Raw genomic sequence first — 9,339 nt, 5'->3', positions numbered from 1 at the left:
CTGGGTGGCTCTTCCCTCCCAGCACCTTTGCAGCCTCTGGGCAGGACAGTCCCCCTGGCTTGTTGGTACGGAAAAGATCTTTCACCTCAGTAAGTCAATCCCAGGAATCCTGAAAAGCTGCTTTGAACCTTGAAGCAGGAGGGGAAGGTTCTGGATATTTGCTCAGGTTTGGCTTCATTAGGAAGCCCCAAAGTTTATTAGGCAGTTATCCAAGATCCCTGGTTGAGTCTTTTGCAGGATGTGCTTTCTTCAGGTCCATTGGTCACTGGCCAAAGCAAGTGAGTGCCAGCGTGTCAGTAACAACAAGAAATAAACTCAGCCAAACTGGTGGGTGTTGCCTGAATCCAATTTGGTGAGTTTTATGTTAATGGAGAAAGTGGTGTGAGAGAGAAATGACAGAGCAAAGGATAAGGGAATGAGAGGAATTGAAATGTCAAGGGGAGGGTAAGGGTCAGTGTGTGTGGTTAATCAGCAGCATTCACATTTGAAGATTATCAAGCCTGATGGGTAATACTCTTAACTAATTTGGGCATTTCTAAAGCACTGTTGCCTTCTGTGAACATGGGCTGTAGGAAAAGGAGGTGGTTCAGCTCTTGTGCAAGGCAAGATCTGATTGCTGGCCAGGCCTGGAAAAGCATTTTACTTGAGGCAGCTACAAGGAGCTTATCAGGCGTAGATCTAGCACTGGTTGCCACCTAGAAGAAGGTATAGACCACACTACGCATTTTCTCCTCTCTTTTCGTACTGAGAGACAATATTTCCAGTGTTATGTGAGACGTATTCCCTGCTGCCAGTGAGGGACAGACATAGGAGGAAGTTGGGCTGAAGAACCTTAGTAAATTAGATGGAAAACCCCCAGAACATCCCCATGCTGGGTTTGTTGGGGGTTTGTGGTGAAGAGCCTTGCAGACTTCAGAAATGGGCTGGGCAGTGGGGCTGAAGGGGGCTCAGGAAGAGAGCCTTGCGAGGGGAGCGTGAGCCCCATGACCGGATTTGTGGATGCTGCTGTGGTTTGGGAATGCACAGGGTAATTTGGTCTCCTACTGAACTATCCCATGCATCTCCTCTGGCAGGGCCACCGCTGATCACCAGGGACGCGGGGCGAGGATGAGCCTTGATGTCTTGGTGTGGACAGCTCAGTGCAGAAGAGGCAGTGGTCCTTCTTGCATAGGTAAGATACTGCCCCACCTGGGGTCACAGCATGCGGATGAAGCTTTCGCTGCCGGAGATGATGATTTGCACATGTGACTTTGCATTTCAAAGCCTTGTTTTTCCCCTCTCTTAGCAATGAAAACTGGGAGTAATTGTACACATAGTAGGAAAAAAAATCGTTTTATTCCCAGAGGTGTAAATTAATTGATTCAGCCCAGGAAAAAGACCTGGGCACTTTTATAACCAACTCCCTGAAGGCATCTCCTCGCTGTACAGGTCTGATCAAAAATGCAAATAAGGTATTAGGAGGAGTAAGGGATGGAAAAGGATGGAGAGTAATAAGGAAATACCGTATTGTAACGGTGCAAACGAGTACTGCTTCCTTCTCTCAATACAACACAAAACCATAATTTCTGTTCCCCAGACGGTCTTGTAATTCTGCTGGGTGTGCAGAGCAGAATGAAAATAGCAATGGGGAGCTGGAAAACCCCCTTGTCAGGGCAGAGTGACGGGCTGGATGTGCAGAGCACTGGGCTGACATGATGCCCAGCCCCAGAGCAGGGAATGGAAGCCCTGCCTCTGCTAAAAAAGGCTGTGGTGGTGTGAAGCAGCTCACTCCGAGCTCCATGCTTATGGGCAGTCACTGGCTGTGAGCTCATCCTTTCCTCAGTGGCTGTGGAGTCTACAGCCTGACATCAGAGCTGTGGGGGAAGCAACAGTTGTCAAGAAGGGATTTATCCTTCCCCCTGTCCTCATCCCTGACTTGCTGGTTGTGGTTTGGGTCTTTTCTGCCTCTTCTGAAACTTCAGGGAGAGCTGCTGTGAGAAACAAACCACACTGGCGCATGTCCTGGCACTGCCCTCTTGGGCTGGGGTTGGTGTAGCTGCTCTTGTGGGCTGGGTTGTGCTGCCTGATGGATTTAGACATGAGAGAGCACATTGTCCTCTGTACTACTTAGGCAGGCAATACAGATGAGGCAATACAGATGAGGCTTTTGCTGTCTTCTATAGCACTGGGTTTATGGGCTCTTCTAAATCAACGGCAACTACTATTCATTAGTGGCAAGACTCTTGCTCTCTCCTCCTTCGGCATGTTTTTGCCATGATTTTTTGCCTTCTTCTATAAGCCTTCAGCTTGCCGGAGGTGCGTGAGGAGGTGTTTTGTGGTGGGTTGTATTATGAGGAAGAGATGGTCTTTGGGATGACCCGTAGTAAGTATGCAATTTTGATTGCCCCAGATTGAAATGGTTGTTTAGGTGATCCTTGCAATCCATGGTGGGAGACGACCATCCCTGAGAAGGGGCTTTTGGGGGCCTGTGTCCCTTTGTATCTACTGAAGCATGCCTGCAGCAGACTCACTAGATAAGATGCAAACTTCATCTCAAATGAACCCCACTGCTGCTGGGCTCCCAGCTGCTGCGGCAGATGGGACTGGAAAAGCTGTGGGCTCATAGCTGAATGTGAAGGCTGTCAGAGCAGGGTCCTAAATGCTGAAAGCTTTGATTTGCAAAGCTCTAAGAAATGGGTCTTTTTTTGCATCTCAAATCGAGCTCCCAACCACTCGGTACCCTCCTGGTTTCAATTTGGCTGTGCCTCAGTTCCTCATCTCTACAAGAAGAATCCCACCTTTCCTCGCAGGGCTGCTCTAAGGCAAATTAATGTTTGCAAACCACTTGAATACTATGATAATAAATGCTGTGAAAGCCCAAGAGAAAATTAATAGCTCATTATTTAGACCAAGACTTCAATCGTATGCCATACCCCGGACACAGGGCTACATATTGAATGATGAGGATAAAGAAAAATATTGAATAGCTGCTCATTAAGAGAGCACCATCCATCTGGTGTATGAAAGGGAGCTTTTTCCTGCAAAAAAAAAAAGTGGTCCACGATCATATTATTACAATGTGTGTTGCAATGCATCTATACAAGGGGACTGAGCTTTGGTTATCTGTGCAGGCTGGATTCTGGCATTTTTCAAGTGCTTGACTGCAACCTGACTGCTCTTTTAACACTGGGGTTGGCTTTAATATATAGCAAAGAGATAAAAATGCCAGTAGATGGCACTCAAGAATATGGAGCATCACTCCCGGGTGTGTGAGACCAACAAACGTGTTGTTGTGTACCACAAATGGCTTCCTCTGTGCAGCTTTTTATATCAGCTCCTTTTTTTTTTTCCTACCTTCTTCTGCCTTGGAGATTTGGTGCACAGAGCAAAGGGGAAACAAGTGCATGAAGCAGCAGGGGTGGCTAGGTGCTCTGCGCACTCTGATCTCAATATCGTTTCTACCTTTTGGGTTTAAATTACTTAACAGTCTGAAAATCCTGAGCTGCGCTCTCCTCAGCTGACCTTTTTTTTTATGCTTTGCTTACAGCTTGCCTGTAAAATGAGATGAGAACTTAATTTGAAAGCTGAAGTTAATTGACCTAAATAAACTAAGAGCCTTCTGTTGGCTTTATGGTGAAAAAGCCCTGCACAACCCTAGCTCTCCCCCTTAAACATATCGCAGAGCAGAATGGTTTTCCTGGTGCATCTTCAAGCTGCTGCTGTTTACTGACAGTTAGTTGTGGCATAGTATTGTCTAGAGAGAAAAGCTGTTGTGCTCAGCACTGATGCGCAGAAATGGGAAGGCAGCACCAGCCTGGAGCGGCCCAGTTTGAGTAGGAAAGATTGACCAGGGTAGTGAATCAGGAAAGGGTTTGGCTGCAGACTACCTGGGCTATGTAGAAAACGAGTCCTAAGCTGCAGAAAAGTCTCTCCATGTCTGCTTTGATGCCACAGAGCAGAGCCTTTTGCAGCCAGATTTCCTCCCTCAATGCGTGGTGTTACAGGATTAACAAAGGCAATTTTGAGCCAGGCTGTTGTCTGGAGGATGAGCTTGGCATTTAAGGTCTGTGATAACCTTTCTGATCTGTGATATCATCTCCCTGCTGGGACTACAACCTCAGGCTGCCACCTCCTCTACTCTCGCAGCCACAGCTACCACCCAGCTCTCCCACTCTGTCTCACCAGCTTGCTGTCTGAGTTCTGCTCAGAGAACATCAGTCCTCGTATGACTACACAGCTCTACCTGGGGCAAGCAGATGCTCTTGTGCCAGTTTAGCTTGATTCAGTACTACCTGAAATAGCTGAAACCAGAACAAGGAGTACTACGTCCATAGCTCTATCAGTGCAGTGATTTAAATGCTTTCTGGCTGCGTTCATGTCATTTTTCCTATCCAGGCAAGTTGCTGGGCTAGGCTGAAGGATGCTCTTCTGGGAACTGCAGAAGAGAGGATGAAAAGATAAAGGGCACAGTGTAACCCTCCAGCTCAGCTCCTCAGAAGGCATTGACTGTGGAGCTCTGAGCACTGGGTAAAGATGGGAGACCTCGGTTTCACTTCTGAGTCTGCTGGAAACCCATCGTATGAACTTGGTCAAAAGGGAGTTAGCCATTGCCCCTCTCTATGCTGCAGTTCTCTTCTTGTAAAATAGTTTTGACAATAGCCTGTTTCCTTGTGAAAGCTATTGCAGCTCTGTGAATGAAAGGTCCCCTTTTTACATATTCTTCAGGTGATATACTTGGGGCTGGGGGGAATTTGGAATGAGACAGTAAAATGACATCATGGGTTTAGATTGAAAACACAGACATGTTTGGGTCCGACACTCCAAAACCGTGAGTTTTCAGCTAAACCTCCCGTCTTCAGAGGATTTGCCAGGACCCGGGGAAGGAGGAGGCAGCTGCTGGGGTCCTCCCTGCTGCGGCAGTGGGAGCCCTCTTGTGGCACATACTGGATGTGCCTGAGATGTTGGGAATGTTGGCTCGGATGTCGAGTCGGGATGGGGAATCCGATTAACAAAGGAAGTAACCTAGAGAGAGAGAGATGTGTGTCCAGGGATAACCAGTTCAGTGGTGAGCTCTATTTCGAAAGCCCTCATTCAGTGCAAGGCAATAACAGCAGCTGCTGCTGCTTCATTTGGGGGAAGTCACATACTATTGAAGGATCGCCAATGCACCTCTAAGCTAGGTGGAAGAAGAGCATTGTAGAGTACCCGGAGCTTGAAGGGACCCACACAGGTCAACCCAAAAGTTAAACCATGTATCTAAGAGCACTGTTCAAGTTCTGCTTGAACACTGCCAGGCTTGGCCCATGACCACTTCCTAGGAGTCTTGCTTCAGAGTTTAACCACCCTCTCAGTGAAGAGCTTTTTCATCATAGCCAATATGAACTTCCCCTGTCAAAGCTTTAAACCCTTCCCTTTCATTGTATCACCAGAGGTAAAGATCAGCATCTTCAGTTCTACTCTCCCCCATGATGAAGTTGCAGACAGTAGCAAGGTCACCCCTCAGTCTGCTCTTCTCCAGGCTGAACAAACCAAGTATCCTCAGCTGCTCCTCATAAATCACGTCCTCTAGTCCTTTTGCCATCTTTGTGTCCTTCCTTTGGGCATATTCTAATAATTGCATATCCTTCTTATCTTGTAGAGCCCAAAACTGCACACAGCAGGTGAAGCCACACCAAGGCTGAGTATAATGGGACAATCAAGTCTTTGGCTGGCTAGTTGTACTGTGCTTAATGCACCCCAGGCTATGGTTGGCCATTTTTGCTGCCAAGGCACACTGTTGACTCGTATTGAGCTTCCCATCAACCAAACCCCACTAGTCCCTTTCTGCAGGGCTGCACGCCAGCCTCTTGTCTTTCAATCTATATGTACATCCAGGTTACGCAGTCCCACGTGCAGAATCTGGCACTTGTTAAATTCCACACAACTGGTGATTACCCAGAGCTCTAATGTGTCAAGGCCTCTCTGTAAGGGCCTCTCTACCCTTGAGGGGAGCAGTTGTTCTTCCTAATTTATTATTGTTGTCAAGCTCACTTAGCGTGTGTTCAACTCCTGTGTTCAGGTCATTGATAAAAGCACTGAAGAGCTTGGACTCAAAAACTGAGCTTTGGAGAAGAACACTATTGACTGGCCACCAGCCAGATGTTATACTATTTACTGCAGCTCTTTGAACCTGACCTTCATCCAGTTGTGCTGTGTACATGTCGAACTGTATGCTGGATATCTTGTCCAGAATCTTACTGTGAGACACAGTATCAAAAACCTTGCTGAAATCCACAAAAACCCCACAGCCACTACTTTCCCTTTGTCCATTAAGTGGCTGATTTTGTTATGAAAGGATATTAAGGTAGTATAAAGCATGACTATCCCTTCATGAACAGATGTTAGCTTTGTCCAATAACAGCATTGTCTTTCAAGTGTTTTTCAGTATCCCCTAGAATAATCTTCTCCATAATTTCACCAGGCACCGAAACAACATTGACAGGCCTGTAATTACCGTGGCTGTCTTTCTTGTCCTTGAAAACTGGAATAACATTTCCTAGCTTCCAGTTGACTGGGACCTCTCCAGGTTCCCAGGACCACTGATAGACAACTATGAAAGGTCTCACAATAACATCAGCTGACTCTATCAGTAACCTGGAAAGAGTCTCATCAGGCCCCATCATATTATGTTATACTTTGCAGTATAGCTAATTAGTTGCAGTAGCTAATCCTGTACAAACTTAAAGTCAACTGAGACCTTATTGCTCCCCCAGTCATGACCCTCTAACATGGGGCTCCAGGCATCCCAGGGTGCACCACTGATGTTAAAGACAGAGGTGAGGAAGGAATTAAATGTCTCTGCTCTATTTTCATCCCTATTTGTGAGGCAACCAAGCCCATACAGTGATGGACCAACAGCTGGGGTTTGGAGAGAATGCAAGCACAGAGCCTTGGTGTGAAAGGGGTTGCATAAAACTAACCTGTGAGAGAGGTCACCTCAAACCTGCTCAAAAAGCTGGGCCAGGGCTGGAACCTGTTGCTGCAGGGAGATGTTCCTGCAATGATAATTGAAATAACTACAGCCCAGTGTAACAGAGGGGAAATCGCTGGCCGGGGACCGTCGCATGAGCTGGCAGCAGAAAACAGATGTTCCCCACTACATTTACTCTCTAAGTGAAAGTACAACAGATGCAAAACAGCATTAAAATGGTAGCAAGGCTGTAAATACAGCTCCTAATTACCACACCAGGTAATGTCAATTGCAACAATCCAGATTTCTCCCACGGATGCTCCGCAAGCAGGTGGGATGTATAAAGTCTTCTAAAAGATGGATTTGCTGGGGGTTTTTTCCTCCCCCCCTTTTATGCAACATACATAAGCTCGCTCACTTAGGGCAGCAGAGGAGAGTGTCACAGCCTTTCTGCCTGATGTATCTTTGATACACGGTGCTGAGAATAACCAACGAGATGAGAACAGAGTGTTAAACGCAGAGATTTGGGGATGGGGAGAGGTGGGTGGAGGAAGCTGCCTAGTACGGGAATAGTGTGAGCAGGAAGGGAAAGGAAGGAGCAGAAATGAAAAGCTACAAGAGACAGCGTGAGTGACAGGGAGAGAAAATAGCACAGAGCAGGGTGGCCCCAGCTGACTTCTTGGAAGGTACAGTGTTTGCTGTGGAGAGGACAGATTTGGGATCCTCCCGGCTCTGCCAGTGCCTGAGTGGTGGTATGTAAAGGGTAATGGATGGAAATGCTGCCCCCTGATTCTCTGCTGACCACTCTGTGAGCGTGATCTGGGGTTTATAACCCTGCCAGCCACAGCAGCAGCTCAGGTCTTACACATTAACATCACTGGCACTTTCCCTTGCAGCTCCTGGGGTCCTCCTGTCCAATCTGGGACATGCAAGTCTGAAGGAGGTTGGTTTGCTCTTCATTCCTTTCTTCTAAAACAGGAAAGACTCTCTTTTCAGAGGTGATTTGGTTTCCGGAGTGGGTGGGAAAGGATATGTGGTGTCAGGATAGTGTCATTTTTAAGGTGGAAAGGCCTTTTCAGAGGCTATTGCAGCTCTTCCTGAAGGTGGAAGATTGTGACTGCCCAGGTCCTTGTGTGCCATAGCTCTTCCAAATTGCACCTCAGGCATGGCGCCAACCTAAGACATAACTTGGTGTGGAATACCAGCAAGGCCATGGGACACCCTGGAAAGGATGTACACGTTAGCACAGGCACACCAGTGCCTGCACTAACAGCCTACCTGGACTGAATGTTCACTCTTCTAGCAGAGCTGATCAGTGATTCCTGCATTGCTTTAGCAGGTTGGGCGTTTCATAGATTAATATGGAGATATTTAGAACCTGAATATATCACAAAAGAGAGAGAGAATAACATTTCCTTCCCTTCTTTCCTGTAAGCACTCTTCCAGCTTTGTTGCTCTATCTGCTGTTGATGGCTGCTGGGAATAACATGTAGGCACTGAAGTGAGAACCTTCAGGATAGTCGTATATTACACACAAGCGTGAAGATCAGTGCCTGCCCAGAGTTTATCCAGAAGTTGTTGTGTATTACAGGTACTTCTGAAGCCGATGCTCAGCTTCTCTTCATGCTCCAAAGCCCACTTGACCACAAATCTCCATGCAGCCCTAGAGAGGCAGAAAGAGCCGGCTGGCCCCTTGGGATATGCAGGGGGGAACAACTGCCTTTGGGCTGCCCGGGGAGGGCAGGGGATACCCAGGCTGTACCTGGCTCAAGCACAGCACAGGGCCCATGGTGCTGCTGCAGCCCTGCATGGCCCCACAGGGCCAGGTGAGGAGCAGGGATGTGTTTGCTGCACACACGTACAGTGAGAGCTGTAATACAGTCACAGACCAGAAAATCCCCTTCTCTCCTCCCAATCAAATTAGGAGGAGAGAGCAGCAGAAAGTGCATTAACTAATCAAACTGTGATTTCAAATTGATTATTGCAAATTGCCAACCATAACAATCCTCCTAATGGCAGTGATTTAAAAATAAAAAATAACAAAACTAAGAGCCTCCATTAGGCACCATGCTAACCCCTCCTTGCTGGGCGAGGGCTGTCTGTACATCACAGCCCTTGCACAGGGCTCTCTGTGGCTCAGAGCCCTGGATTAGCCCCTAAGCTGAGTGGTGTGGGAGCAGACGCTTGGCTTTCTGCTGGTTCTGCCCCTGTCCACCATCCCCTGGCATGGGGAGGCTGGCGGCAGCCTTGCTGTGGGAGCGCTGCCTTGCTGATGGCAGGCATTCCTGGAGCCTGGATGTGGGCAGCAGCCCTGTGCACCTTCCCAGCAGTTTCCCTGGCAACCAAGTCATCCTGCCAGCAGCCTGCCATGTCACGAATAAAACAAGATGACACTGCAGCTCCTCAACACA

General features: G+C 47.8%; 1 long non-coding RNA gene across 1 annotated transcript; it reads left to right on the top strand.

The window, feature by feature from the left end:
- Positions 1–9,012, top strand: LOC136021588 (uncharacterized). The gene is made up of 5 exons (XR_010615836.1): positions 1–89; positions 238–352; positions 1,074–1,171; positions 7,825–7,871; positions 8,520–9,012. It is a non-coding gene; the product is annotated as an uncharacterized LOC136021588 (long non-coding RNA).
- Positions 9,013–9,339: the final 327 nt, after the last annotated feature.

The sequence above is a fragment of the Lathamus discolor genome, chromosome 13 (genome assembly GCF_037157495.1).
Source record: "Lathamus discolor isolate bLatDis1 chromosome 13, bLatDis1.hap1, whole genome shotgun sequence".
Classification (NCBI taxonomy): domain Eukaryota; kingdom Metazoa; phylum Chordata; class Aves; order Psittaciformes; family Psittacidae; genus Lathamus; species Lathamus discolor.
Note: the sequence above shows the minus strand (reverse complement) of the source record. Positions and strands in the feature narration are given on the sequence as shown.